The 19,127-nt window shown below is 40.8% G+C and overlaps 1 protein-coding gene and 1 non-coding gene across 2 annotated transcripts in view; both read right to left on the bottom strand.

The window, feature by feature from the left end:
* ULK4 (unc-51 like kinase 4) overlaps nucleotides 1–19,127 on the bottom strand; it is a 675,609-nt gene that overhangs the window by 139,975 nt on the left and 516,507 nt on the right. The window lies entirely within an intron of this gene.
* On the bottom strand, nucleotides 6,214–6,317 carry LOC118852538. The gene has a single exon (XR_005010607.1). It is a non-coding gene; the product is annotated as a U6 spliceosomal RNA (small nuclear RNA).

A 19,127-nucleotide genomic window follows, 5' to 3' on the forward strand; every position in this document is an offset into this window, starting at 1 on the left:
TTATTAATCTCCTCCTCCTCCTCCTCTCACCTCAACAATTCTTCCAGCTACAGTGCTCTAATGTCATCATCATCACTGCCACCATCACCACTTCTCGGCCCCATTTCCCAAGTCACTTCCTTCCCGTGCCTCCCTGCTCCCCTATGTCACTAGCACATATCCGTCATACCCTCTCTGCCCCTCACTGCACTTTCATGCGTTCTTATGTTTCTCCTCTCAGACACCTGGGTTCTCTCCACTGCTTTCATCTATTATTTAGCTCAACCCTGTGGTGCCCTCCCGATTGTCTCTTATTTCCCTGTTGCCTGACAATTACTCCTGACTCGTCATAAAATTAGCATCTTCAAAATGCACATTTGCATCAATGTGTGGAAGGCACCGTTTTATCTACAGAGAACATATTACAGGTAAAACAGACATGTGACTTCAGAGCCATCAAAGTGAAGCAGCAGCAGCCACTTTCAGTTGCTTTGATCCTGGTCTGGGCACTTCCCGATGCTGTGTGACACGTGGCTTCACTGACTACCATGTGAAGCAAGGGTGGGCAACTGAGAGCAGGCAAAAAGGTTCAAAGAGTGGAGCCAGAAAATTAGAATAATATATTTTAGGCCTCAGACGGCCCTTAAAAACCATTTGTTCCCACTCTCTCATTTTGCAAATGAGGAAAGTGAGGACTGAGGTGGTTTGTGAATTGCCCTGCTAATCAGTGGCAAAACTGTGGTCAATCTGCCCCAAAGAGCACCATCGGAAAGGAGGAGCTGAGGGGCATTCACTCACCAAGTTACCCAACAAATATTTATTAAACATCTTCTCTACGCAAGATTTTGCATGGGATACAAATAGAAAGATGAATCTTTGTGGCAAACAGAAGGCTTAGGTAGAATGGTAAGACTTCAAAAAAAAAAAAAAAAAAGAAAGAAACCAATCTGGGAGGGATGGTTGTTCCTCTGTTATTTGGGGACCTTTTTTCTTTTTTAAAGAGAAAGGGCAGAGTAATAAAGAAACAAGGAAAAAGGTCAATCTGATACAATAATATGAAAAACTGTGCCAGAATTATCAACAGCTCTTGTACAATCAATCACTGTCCCGAGTGGTCAAGTAGGAGAAGACTGAGGGAGGGAGGGCTTAGGATTCAATCCCACCTGCCTATCAATACTTGGCTGCCATGTTCAGAACAAAGTACCTGAAGGGGACAGGTGCATACAGATGAGGAGAGCTCTAGGGAATAGGCAAATCAGGGATGACAATGCCAGGGCAGGAAGGAAGTTCAGAGATGATCTAATCTCACCTCCTCGAACCCCATCAACATACCTTGGGACACCCCCCTTTAGCTCTGCCCCCCATGGTCCGGCACAAAAGTTCAATTCTTCCTTCATTTGACTGCATATTATTTAATCACTTGAAGGACATAACATCACACCCCCTTAGTGTCTAGTCTTTTCTCCTTCAGAAGCCAACAGTTGTGGATAAATGCTTCTAAATTTTATATCAGAGGAAGAACAAGGCAATTAGGTGGTGCTGCGGATAGAGATCGCTGGATCTGAAGTTAGGATGACCCGAGTTCAAATCTTGCTTCAGACACTTCCTACTCTGTGATCCTGGCTGTCCGCCGCCGCTTCTTATCTCTGAAATAGAGGTAACAGTAGTACCCACCTCCCAGGGTCGTGGTGGGCCCTTTGCAAATCCTAAAGCACTATATCAACGCTTATTATCATTATTATTAGAAACTCTTTGACCTAAATAGAGAAACGGCTATAGGTTAGTCACGACGTCTCAATGCTAATAGTTATGAGGCAGTGCAGAGCGGCGGCTAGCTAACAATTCTGTAGATGAGCGGTCGCCTTTGGATCCCACTGGGCTCCTTCTCAGCCTTAATTACCTCCACGCGCAGGTATTGAACGGGCTGTCTTCTCCAATACTTTAGATTCCTTCGTTCCCTTGTCAGTCCCCAAACACTCCCCTCCTCCTATTTTTCCTTTTTTTTGCTTTTTGCAAAGGAAGGAAGGAAACAAGCATTTATTAAGCACCCACGATATGCCAGGCATTGGGCTAAGCACCGTATAAACATCTCATTTGAGCCTCACAACAACCTGGGAGTGAGGTTCTACTATAATCCTCATTTTACAGGGGAGGAAACAGAAATAGACAAAGGTGAAGTGACTTGCCCAGGGTGACACTGCGAGGAAGTGTCTCAAGCAGAATTTGAACTCGGGGTCACCCTACCTCCAGGTCCAGTGTTCCATCTACAGTGCCAGGGACGCAGCTATCCCACCAATGACCCAGGTTGCTCCTTGACCCCTCGCTGTCCTTCACCTCACGTATCTGATCAACTGCCAAGTGCTGTTGATTCTGCCTCTATGTCTTATTGCACACACTTCTCACATGCTACGTCCAGCCCAACTGGCCAAGCACGACATTCCAGCTCTCTCCTTTGTACTTCTGTCTGTCATTTCTGGAAGGCCCTCCCCCTCCCCTTTGCCTCTTGGAGTGTGTCTACCTGAACTTCAAACTTCAGCTTGATGTCACCTTCTGCAAGAGGCCCCCAGCTGTTAGCATCTCCACCTTGGCCTTGACATCACCTCCCATTCGTCTGTGAGGAGGGTGGATTAACCTCCTTGTATAAATGTTTCTCCCTCCCCCCTCTGTCCTGGAGGGGGGACTGTCCTGGAGGGCATGGAATGGTTTTTGTCTTTGTGTCTCCAGAATACAACAGAGTGTTCTGAACATCTCAGTCACTTAATGCTTGTTGAAGGAATACGTGAAAATCAGGCCCCAGAGGGAAGTGACTCACTTGACTAAGGCTGGCTCCAGTCTGGGTCTCCTGAAGCCCAGGGCCTCTCTCCTACACCAGACACAGACCAGCTGTATCATGGATTTCCTCAAAGGCCAGATCTGAGTTGTGGGCTTCGCATGCTTGCCTCGGTCAAACTGAGACCTCTTAAAGACCTTAGCTTGAAAAGGCCAAGGTCTCCCACTGCAGCCAGGGCCATCTCCAGTCGTCCTGATCTATATCTGGACGCTGGACCCAGATGGCTCCTGAGGAGAAAGTGACTTTGCACAGCCCTCACCCACTTAAATCCAATTCGCGTGCAAGTCATGGCATCACCTCCATGATGTCGCGGTCCTCTTCAAGAACAAAGGACAAGTAACAGTAGCGACAGCCCAGTACTCTAGAATGGGTTGTCTGGGTCTCCCCACTGGGGTGGCGGGGGTGGTGGTGGTGTCATTCCCATAAGAGACTTCTCCACATCTAAAACGTGATGAGAGGCAGCAAAATGTAGTGAGAGACAGTGGGTTTCAGAGTCAGAAAGACCTTGGTTCAAGTCCTACCTCTCACATCTACTAGCCATAAAACCCCTGGCACAAATGGCTTAATGGGTGGGGGGTGGGGGGGGCGCGGGGCTTGCAGCCTCCTTTTATGAAGGGGATTTGTTCTGGGAAGTTTAGATTTAGTCCAAGGGCTGCCCTTGAGGACCTAGAGGGCCACAGGTGGCAGAAAAGTTGTTGATTTGCATTGGAAGGAGTTTCCTAACAACAATGGAAAGAAAATGAACGTTTGGTGACTTAATTATTGTTTGTCCTTCATTTGCCAAGAAGATGGGTGACTTAATAATCTGAACCTTTAAATGGCTTTGTTGTATATTGAAAAGCAGTCATATTGATGGATGAAAATTGATCATTAGCAATGGACTGCCAAATACTTTTCGTTACTAAAGAAAGAGGTCATTAAAAAAAAAAAGACTGCTCTGAGAAAACTTTTGAGGCCTTACAGAGCCATCTAACCCTGGATTTATGAACGTTTTATAACATGGGGCATTTCAGTTACCTTACTATATTCAAGGCCTAGACACCCAGCAGCCCTGGTAATGCCCGGATACCAGAGACTGACACAGAAGGTCGGCTGAAAGGGACCTAAGTGGTCATCTAATCTAGAAAGGTGCTTAACTTAAAAAAATACTTTGATAACTCTATTTCAATAGAATTGGTTTCCTTTGTAATCCTATGTATTTTAGTTTTTTGTATTTAAAAGCAATATTCTGAGAAAGGACTACCAAAGGAGTCTGCAATACAAAAAAAGGTTAAGAACTCACCAAGATCTAGTCCAATCCCCATAGTTTACAGGTGAGGAACACTACTAATTGGTTGCTGAGACTTTTAATGACACCCTTTCCAAGTGATCTTATATGTCACCATGGCCTTGATGTGGAGCCCGGTTTCTTTCAGGCCAAGGGAATGGTAATGGGGTGGCCACCCTCCACCAGGCTTCAGTTCCATTCCATTCAAGATGCCAGGCAACAAAGGCCTAAGAGCCCTGCTCCAGGTAACCACAAAGTCCTAGAACCACTGATGAGACTGATACCCGAGGCTCCAGTTCTCATCGGTCAAGTAATTAAGCCTAACAAGACAGCAGAAGCTCCTTGGGGAAATGGAGAGATGCCTCCAGTAATTGGCAAACAGGCACCTGACTCCCCAGAGGATGGGGATTATGTGCTGGCAGCAGGGAAGGAGTTAGGGAAGGGTCAAGAGACTTAGGGAGGCCAGATGGGATAACCTATTTTCATGCATAAATCATGAGCAGCTCTATTTACTGTTTGGCTCAGGGTTGATAGAGATACAAAAAGGCTGATCCATGGTTTTGGGGATGTGGGCCGACAGAGTTCCTTTTGTGTTTACAGGAAATGTTGCTGCGTCAGGCCTTGCTTATCCTCTTTATACTCTGGTTTAAATAAAGCTGACGAGATTTTTGAATCCTATCAGAAAACTATGAAAAATACACAGAACGTACAGTACGTGCTCCTCTTTAGCTTCCACACAGCACTAGGCTAGAGGGGTCTAATGACCATTGTCTTTTTGTGTGTGTATACATCTAGACAAAGGGAGCTGACAAAGAAGTATGTGACAAGTGCTTGGGAGAAACGTTGGCATGGACTCTATATGGCGGCATGCCTTTCTTTTTAGTCCATTTCTAGTGTTTCTCTTTGCAGTACTGCTAAGGATATATTGAGGCTTCTCAGTTTTTCCTCTTGTGACTCGTACATTGTTACCAAAATGTCAGAAAAGAAAAGTGATAAAAATGATTTAAAAAAAAAACTGTAACCATTGAATCATTACTGAATCTAAGAATAATTTTAAAAAAAGGATTCCAAAACTTTAAGCAAATGTTCCTTTGCTCTATTTTAAAAAGTCACCAGCAGGCCTTCCTACATTCTGTAAATGTAGGAGAAAACGCTAATTAGAGCGATACCTCCCTTTCTGGATGTCGCATGCTACACCTGGCCTGCCTAGAACAAGCAGACACATTCTGAGTTAGTGACAGAGAGGATTCTGGGGACAGAACGTGAGAGACCCAAAGTCCTCCAGAGGCCAAGAAACAAAGGAAGAGTCAGGGCCCAGAGTTAGTTCCTTGACATACCTATGCTCTACACAGAAATTGGAGAAAGATCTGTCCTAAAGAAAGGGAAAGAAGAAAAACTGAGGATATCTTGACAGCATGTGGCAGCCTGTCATGGTCTCGGACACCAATACAAATGGACAATGAGGCGAACGGTACAGACACCATCCCTGCTAAGGCCTTCGATCCTCAGAGGCCCCGTGAGTCTGGACGGCTATGCCAATGCTCTTCTTGAAATGGGTAAGGAAGGTAGCAATATAATCACTACCTAAGGAAAAAAAGAAGAACATTTTTTACTCTGATTTATTTCTTTCCCTGTGGCATTTTTGAAAAAAAGGAAACAGAGAATAACTAACAGGACTTTCATTCCTCAGGGCTAGATGAGTGAAAGGAAAGAACTGGACTGAATCTGCTGGTTCCCTTTTTTGGTCCAGAAGCACAGCCAAGGGGGATAGGCCAGAGTCCATTGGTTTTCATTTCCTTTTGCTACCACTGCACAGTCCAGTTACACTGAAAACTGGGTGACAAAAACGTTCACTAGGAATCTGACTCCCTAATGCCATTCATGGCTCACTGATATAACATTGAAGAAGAAGAAGAGTGCTGTATTTGATCCAGTGCAATTAGGCTTAATCTAAATTTTGGAGCTTTGTTTTGTTACCCAAAGGAAAATAATGCCTTGTTGTGGAACATCAAGAAATACATTTCCAATACATCAAAGGCTGTGAACAAACAAGTCTCAAAAGAAGAGCTGCAAATTATTTTTTTTAAATGACAAAAGTATTTGCCATTGATCACTTGGAAAGGTTTGGAAACAGGGAAAAAACAAGGAATGCTTCACAAAATCGCCTCCCATCCTTGTGCAGGGTCCATACTAATCTCTGTATCATTCTAATTTTATTATATGAGCTGCCAAAGGGAGCACAAGAAGAGAAAACTATTAACAAACATAGGATGGATTGCTCCAAATCACTAAAAAGAGAAATGTAAACTGAAACCACTCAGGGTTCACCTCACACCCAGCAAATCAGCAAAGATGACAAAAGATGGGCATAATCTATCTTGGAGGGGAGAGAGAGACAGAAGAGGAAGAGAGAGGGAGAGAGACAGAGACAGGGAGAGAAGAAGAGATAGAGAGAGAGGGGAAAGAGAGACAGACAGAGAGAGAGAGATGGGGGGGGGGAGAGAGAGAAAGAGAGGAGAGAGAGAGAGAGAGAGAGAGAGAGAGAGAGAGAGAGAGAGAGAGAGAGAGAAAGTCTAATATTCTGTTGATGGAGCTGTAAATTGACCCAACAATTCGGGAAAACAACTGGAATGGTGCTTAAAAAAGTGACTAAAATGTCCATGATCTTTGAACCAGGGAATCCAGTGCTTAAGCACATTCCTCAAGAGTTTCAAAGTCAGAAAGACAAGTCCTCAATAAACACCAAAGTATTCACAGCAACACTTTTTGTCGTACCAAAGAACTAAAAACGAAGTAGGGTTTTATTAATTGGGGAATGGCTAAAGAAGTTGTGTTATATGAAGGGAATGGAATATTCAAAACTATAAGAAAACGAGACTTCAGATGAACGTGGGAAGACAATATAAAGTGATGCAGAGCACAACAAAGCAAAACCAGGAAAATAATATACACAATGTAAAGAACAATAAAACAAAACTAAATACTATGCAATTATAATAACCAAGTTTGAACATGGAGAACAGATGAGAAAATAGATCTGCCCCTTTTTATTGTCCGGCAAAATAGGTATATAATGTTGCATCTTCGGTTTAGTTGATGTCTTGCTTGGTTTGCTGATTAAAAAAAGTAAAACTTCTCATTGTTACAAGGAAAAGCTCCTTACATAGGGAGAGCATATGTGTAAATGAATGTGATATAAAAAATACATCAAAAAACCAACAAAATAAGAAATCTAGAATCTCAGCTTACTATATTTACTATAGTGCTAGAACTAAGGGTACAAGGAAAAAAAAGTATGCTCTTTTAGGCAGGCCCCTATAGTCTAGGCTTGTTATCAATTAGATTAAGAGCTCAAGAAGCCTCTTAAAATGAAGCAAGGCTCTATTTATCTCCTAGTTGGACCTTCATGGTTTTTATCCTAAACCCCTTGGTCCTTTGTAGTTGCTAAGCATAGCAATATCAAATTCTTTGACAGAAAGTTTATATTAATTGTGTCTCTTGGATATGTTGCTAAACAGGGTATTCAAAAGTCAATCACTAATGGGGAAAAAAATCAGATTTTTTAATGCTAATTTTTCCAAACATTTAAAAATGTATATAAATATACTTTTAATTAAGGTTCAGTGAACTCTACACTTTAAAAACCAAGGATATTATTCTGGAATATGACTAAGTTTTAAATTATATAATACTTCATATACATGTATATATATATGGGGGGTATATGTGTATGTATATATATATACGTGTGTGTGTGTATAATATATATGTGTGTATATATCTTATATATACACACACATACACACACACACACACACACACACACACACACACACACACATATATAGTTGTTGTTCTTTGTCCTTCATTTTTGAAGAGGACCAGTGCTGTCATGGGTGATACCTTGAACTGTGGGTTAACTGGATTTAAGTGAGGCAGAATTGCACAAAATCGTGAGCCTTACCCTCTCTCCCAGAGCCATCAAAGTCCAGCGGTAGGACAAAAGTCAAGATAAATGGTGAGGGTCCCAGGATGCAGCAGAGGTCTTGGTGCCTTTGATGTCCTACCAAGCTCTAAGATTGGTCCATGATGCCTGCTTCAGCCATTGCAACAAATTCTTCTCATCCACCTACTCTGCTGACAAAAGTCTTCATATGTTTGGGGTATAAATCTGCCAAACTCACCAATGGGTTTGAGGCATGTTGGTTACCCTCAACCTGGTTTAGTCCATTTGCTGAGATGGTTCACTGGGGGTGTGGCCCTCGTGTGTGCTACAGCTTCTCGGAGCCGCCGATAGAAGCTGAGTGCCAAGCAGATGCCAAAGGTGGATGAGCACCCCTTGAAAGGGTTTGGCAGCCTTCACACCAGAGGTGCTAGTCCTCCTGAAAGAACTCCACACATTGAAGAGGAGAGGAGAGGGGAGGGAAAGGGAGGAGAGGAGAGGAGAGGGTAGGGGAGGGGAGGGGAGGCGAGGTGAGGTGAGGAGAATCTTATATCTTATATAAATATAGTAGGGATAGGAATAGGGAGTGGAACTCTTGATTTCACTGGTATGGGGGACTCTTTTAGATAAGGAAATTTCCAGGACAGGAAACCCCAGGTGAAATCTGCAGTTGAATAGTCTTAGAAAGTTAGAGAACTCAGAACACTGAGAGAAATAAATTGATCCAGGGCACACAAGCAGTTCATCTCTCTAACCACTATCCCACACTGCCTCTTTATCCTTAGACATGTATATAAAGATGTCAGGGCCAGCTGGCTATAATAAGGATCTCCAGTAATAATGTCTGAAACATTATCAACTATCACAAATTTGAGAAGAAATATTTATTTGCTGAAAAAAATTTAAAATACTTAAAGATTCAAAATTATGTATTTGTTTTATTAAAAAAATAATTGTTTACTGTTGTGAAGTATAAACTTATGCTTACTGTGTAGCTAAATGAAGCAATGTAAAATGTTGGTTCTTTTTCTATGATGTTTATTAAATAACTTAATACAGCTTCCACAAATATTCTTCAAATACCCCTGATTAGCCTTTTGAATATATTTCCCAATAATCTCATACATAATTCCTCCAATTATTTTAAAAACAAGTTATTTCGTTTTCTGATGTAGCCACAAAATTGATCTGAAAATAACATTAAAATAAAGCATTGCTTGAAAATCTAGAGTGAGTGCCTTCTAAACATGAAACCGTATCTGTAACTTTAAGCAGTGAAGAAAATGTATTATGGCTATATCAAATAAGAATGTACTTCTTTGTAGGAAAAAAATGAGTAAAACTGAATATTTCTCGAGAGTGATATTAATCCGTTTTATTTCAGTCATGTTTGTCCTACTTTAGAGGTATATTTTCCATGGAGATACTTATGTCATTTTGTTTATATTACCTGAAGGTAGACACAATAACAAGAAACTGTTCTCTACTCTTGAATCCTCCGTTGTCTTTCCTACAATGCCTCAACCCTGGGATGCCACCACCATTGACTTTCTTTGGTCCTGTTCTTAAAGTCATCAAGCATTGCTGCCCAGGCCTACCACCAATTCAAGCTAAGCTCACCTGGGCTCTCAGCTGTCCAAGGTCACCTGCTTTGCTATCATGCTGCTCATAGGGGCCATTTCTAACCTTCCCTTTCTTTCTTAAATCCACATCTTCATCCCCACCTCTCTTCCTCTTATGGACGACTCCTACTTTACTGAGAAAATTGAGGTTATTCAGGGAACTCCTTAATCCTCAGCCTCTATTTCACCCTTGAGTTCTAACCCTGATTCTCTAACAGCCCTAGAGATACCTTCATTTGGATGTCACCATGGCAACTCCAAACTACATTAGCTAAACTTTCCCCCCCAAAACCCTTCACACTTTTCTTGCCAAATTCTTCTGATGGCTCCTCCACTGTGTTCCTAGTAACTTAATCAAGGCTCAAAGTCTTAGAGTCTTCTGAGCCTTACACCCTGCCTTCAATCAGCCACCACATCTTCCTGATTCCATCTCCACAATGTCTCTCAGATTTGTCCTCTCACCTGTCATCTGAACTACTCAGACAGTCACCTAATTGGTCACCCTGCCTTAAGCCTCTCCACTCTGTAATCGGTCTTTCACCTTAAAATAATAAAATGTTAAAATAATTGTGTATGTGCATATATTAGACATATATATGTCTAAATATGCTATTCTCCTGCTCAAAAATCTGTAGGCGAGAAAAATCTCAAATTATGCTATAAAGTGGTAATATCAAAATGATCTGGTACTCGATAAAAAGAGATGAATGGAACAGAACCAGCAATTTAGAAAGAAATGTAAAGGCATAAAATATCCCACAATATCCTACAATAAATTCCAAATGGATCAGTGATTGAAATAGAAAAAAATATGAAAAAGTGATGTCATTTATAACAATAATGGAGAATAATTTTTATCTATTGAACATATGGAAGAATTTTAGAAGACTAAAAATGTGGACTTGATTATATAAAAATGATGAGGTTTTATACAACAGAAAGTACTTAAAGTAAAAGGAAAGAAATAGATCGGGAGCAAAATATTTGTAGTAAATGCAGCCAATAAGATCTGACATCCAAATCTATGAAAAGGTGACAGAAATTTATGAGTGCATTGTCCACTTACAAAAGGCTAAATCAAAGTCAAAGCATATGGACTGGTATGTATTAAAGGAAGAATCACCAATTGTCTAAAAAAAAATCTGAGAAAGCTTAAATTTCCTAATAATTATAAAAACTAAAAGATCTCTTGAGATATATCCATTAGCAAAAATAGTTTAAAGTGATAATATTCAGTGTTGGTGGGGCTACGGGGAAACAAATACACTCACAGCTCTAGAAGAAAGAGCTATGAATCAGGATGATCATTTTGGAAATAAATCTGGCAAAATACAAACAAAGCTACGAAGCTGATCGTGCTTTTTGACATAATGATCCTGCTATTAGAACTAGGTCCTGAAGATGTTAATAAATGGAAAAGAGACTACACAAAAATATTAACATGAGTTTTATTTGTAATAGTAAAGTATAAACAATTCATATTGTAATGCTTGAGGAATGGCTAGACTGTATTAATAATATCCATGTAATGGAATATTATTGTGCCATAAAAAGGCAAATATGAAGAACATAAGAAATATGGAGCTATGTGGAGTGACAGAACAGAGAAAGGAGAATTAGAACAATATACACACTAGATATATGTGAAGTGCTTTGTAAGCCTTAATGTGCTGTATCAATCACAGCTATTATTATTATTATAACTTAAAAGAAAACTATCAGAAAGAGATCTGGAAATAAATGTTGTTATGATTTTGTGAAAGTTAATGTATACATTTCTTACTTGAATAAACTATAAATAGGGATATTATGGTTTTATATTATAATATTTAGCTTATTTATTAGAGATTTGTTTTTGATGATGATTACCAAATGTATAATAAATTTTTTTAAAGGGATTTATGTTTGAACCAGACTTCTGTGGGCTTTTAAACAAGAGGTAGTAAAGAAAATGTGGAAGTAAGAAAATATGGAATGTTTTTGAGGAAGAGAGTCATGGTCACAACTGTGACTTAGGATGAATATTCCTGCAATTGGGTGAAGAAAGGATGGGAGAAGAGAGAAACTCTTTCTTGGTCTCAGCCTAATGAAATCCCTCTCTTCCTCCAAAGCCTAGCTTGGGTACAATCTCTTCCATCAAGCCTTCTCTGATCTTCCTAGCTAACCCTCTCCTCTCCTTATTTTTCTAGGGTACTTTGCCAGACTCTCATCTTTGCCCTTATTCCAAATCTATCTTGTTATCACACTTATTGGAGCTCAGGTTACAGACCCCATAATTTGACTATAATTTCCTTAAGGGGAAGCATGTTTTTAAACATCAGCCCTTAGCATATAGTATCTGGCACACAGTTAGGTGCTTAATAGTTATTGACTCAGCTTCACTTAAATTTTGGTTTCCATTGGCTCAGCTCAGTGAATTGCACACAGCACACATTTACCATTAATTAGAGTGCATGGAATATCTCAAAATGAAGGATTTATGAAACATTTGGTTGGTCTGACTGTAGTCAAATGATGATTAATTACATGATCACAAAGAGGGCAGGGACAAAGACTTCCGCAGCCCTCTGTGTACGATAGGTGTCTAAATGCGTGGTGAATGGGAAAGGATAATGATTCAATAGAGATGAGATGGGCACACAATGAAACAGAGCTTTGGCTCCATTGGGACAGCACCAGGAAATAGAAGAAACAGTTACCGATGCCTGGAGCCAGTGATGGATGCCACATCAAGCAGTAAGACCTACCTAAAATTCAGGGTGCTCTAAAAGTCTGAGGGAAGTTTGAAGCCTTCACAGCTTTAAATGCCCTGAGATTTTTGGGACACCCTGTTATACCACATATCACAGAATCACAGGTCTATGGAGCTGGAAGGGACCTCAGAGGTCTCCTAGTCCGATCTTTTCATTTTACAGATAAAGAAACAGAGGGCCAGGGAAGACAACTTGGCCAAGATTGCAGGGTGGTATGAGGAACACGATTTGAACCCAGGTCTGCTGACTCCAGGAGCATTGCTTCCTTCACTCTTCCATACTGCCCCTGTTCATATCGGTTCAACACCATTTCCTAAATTCCTGACATAAGGTACAATTTCTGCTTGAACATTTTCAGAGATAAGGAACTCACTCCTTACAAGGCACACAGCCACAATTATTACAAAGTCTTCCTTATATTGAGCCAAAATCTGACTCCTTGAAAATGCTTGGGCATGTAGGTAGCACAGTGGATAGAGTGCCAGGCCTGGAGTCAGGAAGACCTGAGTTCATATGCCCAATGGCATATGAAATATAAATGCATATAAAACTATGGATACCCTTTGATTTAGCAATAATACTAGCAGGTCTGTATTTAGGATAAAAAACAAAAAGGAAAAGGATCTATATGTACCAAAATATGTATAACAGCTCTTTTCATGATGGCAAAGAATTGGAAATACAGGGTGTCCATCCACTGGGGAATGGCTGAACAAGTTGTGGTATATGATTGTGATGGAATACTATTGTGCTATAAGAAATGATGAGCAAGATGCTCTGGAAAGACTTACATGAACTGATGCAAAGTGAAATGAGCAGAACCAAGAGAACATTGTACACAATAACAGCAATAGTGCATGATGATCAATTGTGAATGACTTAGCTATTCTCAGCAATATAACGAACCAAGAAAATTCTAAAGGACTCATGATGAAGAATGCTATCCATCATTTCCAGGGAAAGAATTGATGGAGTCCAAATAGAAGTCAAATCATACTTTTAAAAATTTTCTTTTTCTTTCTTTTTTTTTAAGTCTGTGTTTTCTTTCATAACATGACTAATATGGAAATATTTTGCATGACTGTACATGTATAATCTACATCAAACTGTCTTCTCAATGTGGAGGGAGGGGAAAGAAAAAATTTGGAACTCAATGTTTTTTGAATTTTATCATTTTTATTTACTATTCTAGTTTTCAACACTGATTTCCTTAAGATTTTGAGTTACAAATTTTCTCCCCATTTCTACCCTCCCCCCCATTCCAAGATGGCATATATTCTGATTGTCTCATTCCCCAGTCAGCCCTCCTTTCTGTCACCCCACTCCCCCCACATCCCCTTTCCCCTTACTTTCTTGTAGGGCAGGATAGATTTCTATGCCCCATTCCCCATATATTTTGTTTCCCAGCTGCATGCAAAAACAACTTTTTTTTGAGCATCTGCTTTTAAAAATTTGAGTTCCAAATTCTCTCCCCTCTTCCCTTCCCACCCACCCATCCTAGGAAGGCAAGCAATTCAACATAGGTCACACATGTATCATTATGTAAAACACTTCCGCAATATTCATGTTGTGAAACGCTAACAATATTTCCTTCCATCCTATCCCATCTCCCTTTATTCAATTTTCTCCCTTGACCTTGTTTGTTTTCGAAAGGGTTTGCTTTTGATTATCTCCTCCTCCTATCTGCCCTCCCTGCTATTGTTCCCCCTATTTTATCCCCCTTCTCCTTACTTTCTTATGGGGTAAGATACCCAATTGAGTGTCTATGTTATTCCCTCCTCAAGTCAAATCCGATGAGAGCAAGATTTACTCATTCCTCCTCACCTGCCCCCTCTTCCCTTCCAACAGAACTGCTTTTTCTTGCCACTTTGATGTGAGATAATTTACCCCATTCTATCTCTCCCTTTCTCCCTCTCTCAATATATTCCTCTCTCACCCCTTAATTTGATTTTATTTTTTAGATATCATCCCTTCATATTCAACTCACCCTGTGCCATCTATCTATATATATGTATATTCCCTTCAACTACCCTAACACTGAGAAAGGTCTCATGAATTATACACATTATCTTTCCATGTAGGAATGTAAACAAAACAGTCCAACTTTAGTAAGTCTCTTACGATTTCTCTTTCTTGTTTACCTTTTCACACTTCCAAATTTTCTATTCAGCTCTGATGTTTTCATTGAGAAAGCTTGAAAATCCTCTATTTTATTGAAAATCCATATTTTGCCTTGGAGCATGATGCTCAGTTAATCCTAGCTCCTTTGACCTCCAGAATATCATTTTCCAAGCCCTTCCATCCCTTAATGGAGAAGCTGCTAGATCTTGTGTTATCCTGATTGCGTTTCCACAATATTCAAATTGTTTCTTTCTGGCTGCTTGCAGTATTTTCTCCTTCACCTGGAAACTCTGGAATTTGGTGACAATATTCCTAGGAGTTTTCTTTTTGGGATCTTTTTCAGGAGGCGATTGGTGGATTCTTTCAATTTCTATTTTACCCTCTGGTTCTAGAATATCAGGGCAGTTTTTCTTGATAATTTCTTGAAAGATGATATCTAGGCTCTTTTTTTGATCATGGTTTTCAGGTAGTCCAATAATTTTTAAATTATCTCTCCTGGATCAGTGGTTTTTCCAATGAGATATTTCACATTGTCTTCCATTTTTTTATTCCTTTGGTTCTGTTTTATAATATCTTGATTTCTCATCAAGTCACTAGCTTCTACTTGCTCCAATCTAATTTTTAAGGTAGTATTTTCTTCAGTGGTCTTTTGGACCTCCTTTTCCATTTGGCTAATTCTGCCTTTCAAGGCATCCTTCTCCTCACTGGCTTTTTGGAGCTCTTTTGCCATTTGGCTTAGTCTATTCTTTAAGGTGTTATTTTCTTCAGTATTTTTTTGGGTCTCCTTTAGCAAGTCATTGACTTGTTTTTCATGGTTTTCTTGAATCACTCTCATTTCTCTTCCTAATTTTTCCTCTACTTCTCAAACTTGCTTTTCCAAATCCTTTTTGAGCTCTTCTATGGCCTCAGACCAATCCATATTTTTCTTGGAGGCTTCTGATGTAGGCTCTTTGACTTTGGTGGCTTCTGCTGGCTGTATGTTTTGATCCTCTTTGTCACCAAAAAAGGAATCTAGAGTTTGAGTTTGAGTCTGTGTTTGAGTCTGAGTTCATTTTCGCTGCCTGTTCATGTTCCCAGCCAACTACTTCACCCTTGCTCTTCTTGTCAGGGTATGATTGCTTGTAGAGTAAAGATACTTTGTCCCAGGCTTTAGGGTCCAAGCACTGCTGTTTTCAGAGCTACTTCTACTCCACCATCACCGCAGCTCTGTCACAGCAGCACTTCTCCTCCCCCAAGAACTGCTAACCAGGACCAAAATCCAGATCCAAGCAGGGCACAGCAAGAGAAACTGCCTGTGTGTCCACAAAGTGCTCCTTGCACTCCTGCTCTGATCCGCTGCTAGATTCCTCCCACGGTGTGAGCCAGGGACTCGGGAAGCAGCTGACACCGGAGCTCTGGAAGCAGCCTCAGGAGCTTCCTGCTGCTGCCACCGCCACTGCTGCACCACCTCTGCCACCCCCAGGGCTGGTGGCCGGACTACTCTCAACTTGATCCCGCAGTTTCCCACTAACCTGTTCTTTGGCGTTTGTGGGTTAAGTCTGGTAAGTGCCACAGCTCAATGATTCATGGCCCTAAGTCCTGCTCCAACCGACTGACTCCAAGTCTGGTCTGTCCTGATGCAGCCCATGCTGGGCTGCGCTCCGCTCCCAGCACTGTGTGGTACACCCTTCAAGGTGAACATCCAGGCACCCCTGGGCTGGAGGACTGTTTCCCTCTGCTATCTCGTGGGTTCTGCAGCTCTAGAATTTGCTCAGAGGCATTTTTTACAGGTGTTTGGAGGGATTTGGGGGGAGAGCTTAAGCAAGTCCTTGCTTTCCACTCACCATCTTGGCTCCACCCCCTCAATTTTTTTCTTTAAAAACTGAATGTTAAAAATTATTTTTACCTATAGTTGGAAAAAAATAAAATATTAAATAAAAAGGAAGACCTGAGTTCAAATCTGACCTCAGACACTTACTATCTGGGTGATCCCGGGCAAGTTCATTTAACCCTGTTGGCCTCAGTTTCTTCATCTGTAAAATGAGCTGGAGAAGGAAATCGCAAACCATTCCAGCATCTTTGCCAAGAAAACTCCAAATTGGGGTCATGAACAGTCAGTTTTGACTAAAATGATTGAACAACAACAAAATAATGGTCTGTGAATTTGGTTTTTTTTTAAATACATTTTGATAATTGTACTTCAATACAGTTGGTTTCTTTATGCATTTAAAAATATTATTCTGAAAAGGATTCCACAGGCTTCACCAGACTGCCAGAGGGCCCCATTATATAACAAAGGCTAAGAACTGCCTTTGTAGAGCTATCTAGAGTAAGTCCTCATCCACAAGGCAGTCCTTCAAGGATATGAAAACATTTGTGACATCATTCTAAGGTTTGTCTTCTCCAGATTCTCTCTCTATCTCTGTCTCTGTGTCTCTCTCTCTTTCTTCTTTCTCTCCCTCTCTCTTTCTCTCTCTCTCTCTCTGTCTGTCTCTCCCTCTCTTTTCATCTGTCTACCATGTGACGTGACTTACAGACCCTTCCCCAAACTGGTCACCCTTAGCCTGTCAACACGCCTCTTAAAATGTGGTACCTTGAATTAAATCCAATGCTCTGCAGAACTAGTGCAGAGAACAGTGGGAATCTTATCTTGTCTCAGCTTGACAGGAGCTTCGTTCCCATTAGCCTTAGTTGACGTCAGCCTCTTTTGTCAGCTCCGCAGCCCATTTTTGGTTCAGCCTGAGCCTGTCTGCCTGGCAGGTTCTTTCACATCAACTACTGTCCCAACAGGTCTTCTTTCTCCTCCTCTGAGTCCCTGCAGATGGTTCTTTGAAGCGAAGAGCAGACTTTTACATTCGTCCCCATTAAATGTAATAATGTTAGTTTGGGCCCATTGCTCTGGGCTATTGAGGTATTTTAAAATCTCGATTCTGTGATCCAACATATTAGTTATCCTCCCAAGCTTTGCCGTCTGTAGCTCTGACCAACATGCCTACCGTACCTCTATCTAGAGCACTGATACAAACGTTGTGTAGGCTCAGGGAAAAGGCAGAGCCCACCAGCAGTGTCCCATCGAGGCCTAAGGCCTCCAGGGTGGCACCCCTCTGCCGATCCTCTTCAATTTCCTCATCTTTACAATTGGGATAATGATACCTACAGCACCCACCCTAGAGGGTTATGATGATCAGACAGAGGCAAACTCTGAGCCACGACATGTTAACTCTTATTATTTTTACCGCTGTTCCGGCCCACATTTGTCTGTTTCTACTCATAGGTACATCACATGCAACTTTGTCTCGTGCCTTGATGAAAACAAGATACACTATGCCAGTGGTGTTCCCTGTCCTAACAACCAGTTTTTTACTTCCATCAAAAGAGGAAATTAGATTTATTTGGTATAACATGTCTTTCTGTGCCTAGTAAAGCCATATTGGCCCCTGCTTCCTTTTCTAAGTTTAGTACTAAAGATATACATGGGCAGCTAGGTGGTACAGTGGACAGAGTGCCAGGCCCAGAGTTAGGAAGACTCATCTTTGTGAGTTAAAATCCAGCCTCAGACACTTACTAACTGTGTGACCCTGGACAAGTCACTTAATCCTGTTTGCCTCCATTTCCTCATCTGTAAAATAAGCTGGAGGAGGAAATGGCAAACCACTCCGGTATCTCTGCCAAGAAAACCCCAAATGGGGTCATGACTGAAAACAACAACAAATATACACATACGTACACATGTATAAAATCATACGTTATAGAACATTGTCACTGACTCACTGATCAATGAGGGCTATCCCAACTGACCTCGCCTCTTAAATTTTTAAACCATTAGAGTATTTGCCTGGTTCCAATCTTCTCATACTTGTTCTATTCTCTGTGTTTTCTCACATACTACCAATGATTCCACAACCATATCTGCAACTCTCTTTAACATCTTGGGATAAAATTCATTCAGGTCTTAAGACCTGAAGTCATTTAAAGGGGATGCTATTATTAGCTTCTCATGTTTGTTTATGTTTATTACCTGCACCATATGTTCACACTTGGAAATAATTTTCCTTGACAGAGAAGATGAAAGCCAGTAAGAATTTAGTCGTTTTGCTTTCCTTTTGTTATCTGTTGACATTTATTTGCCCCAAGCAATGAGCCCTTCTTTTATTTTTTTATTTTATTTTTTATTCTGAACTTAAACACAAAAAACAAAGGCATTTTCATACCTACAGCAGAGCCCAAAAAAGGATTAAATATGAAACCCTGAATCGCTATTTCATGTACCTTCTTTAAAAAAAAAAGAGCACATAATAAATTCCACCCTTTAATTTCAAAACTGTCCAGTTCCTATGTGCTTCTCTCTGAACTCCCTTCTGTTCTCTTCTAGGCATTTTGGAAATGTTTCAAAGGCAATTTTTTGTTGGCATCCCTTCTGCTAACCTCCTTTTCCCCTCCCTCCATACATCTCCCCAATAAAAATCTGAAAGTTTGTGTGTGGGAACCTTGTAAAATATAAATATAGTGGGAATGAATGAATCCACAAAGCGGTCCTGTCCAAAATGCATTTCTCCTTCTACATGCTAAGTCCATCGCCTTTGTTAGGAGACAGGCAATATGATTTGACCATCCATCAGCCTTAGGTGACGTT

Source organism: Trichosurus vulpecula, chromosome 5 (genome assembly GCF_011100635.1).
Source record: "Trichosurus vulpecula isolate mTriVul1 chromosome 5, mTriVul1.pri, whole genome shotgun sequence".
In the NCBI taxonomy this organism is placed as follows: Eukaryota; Metazoa; Chordata; class Mammalia; order Diprotodontia; family Phalangeridae; genus Trichosurus; species Trichosurus vulpecula.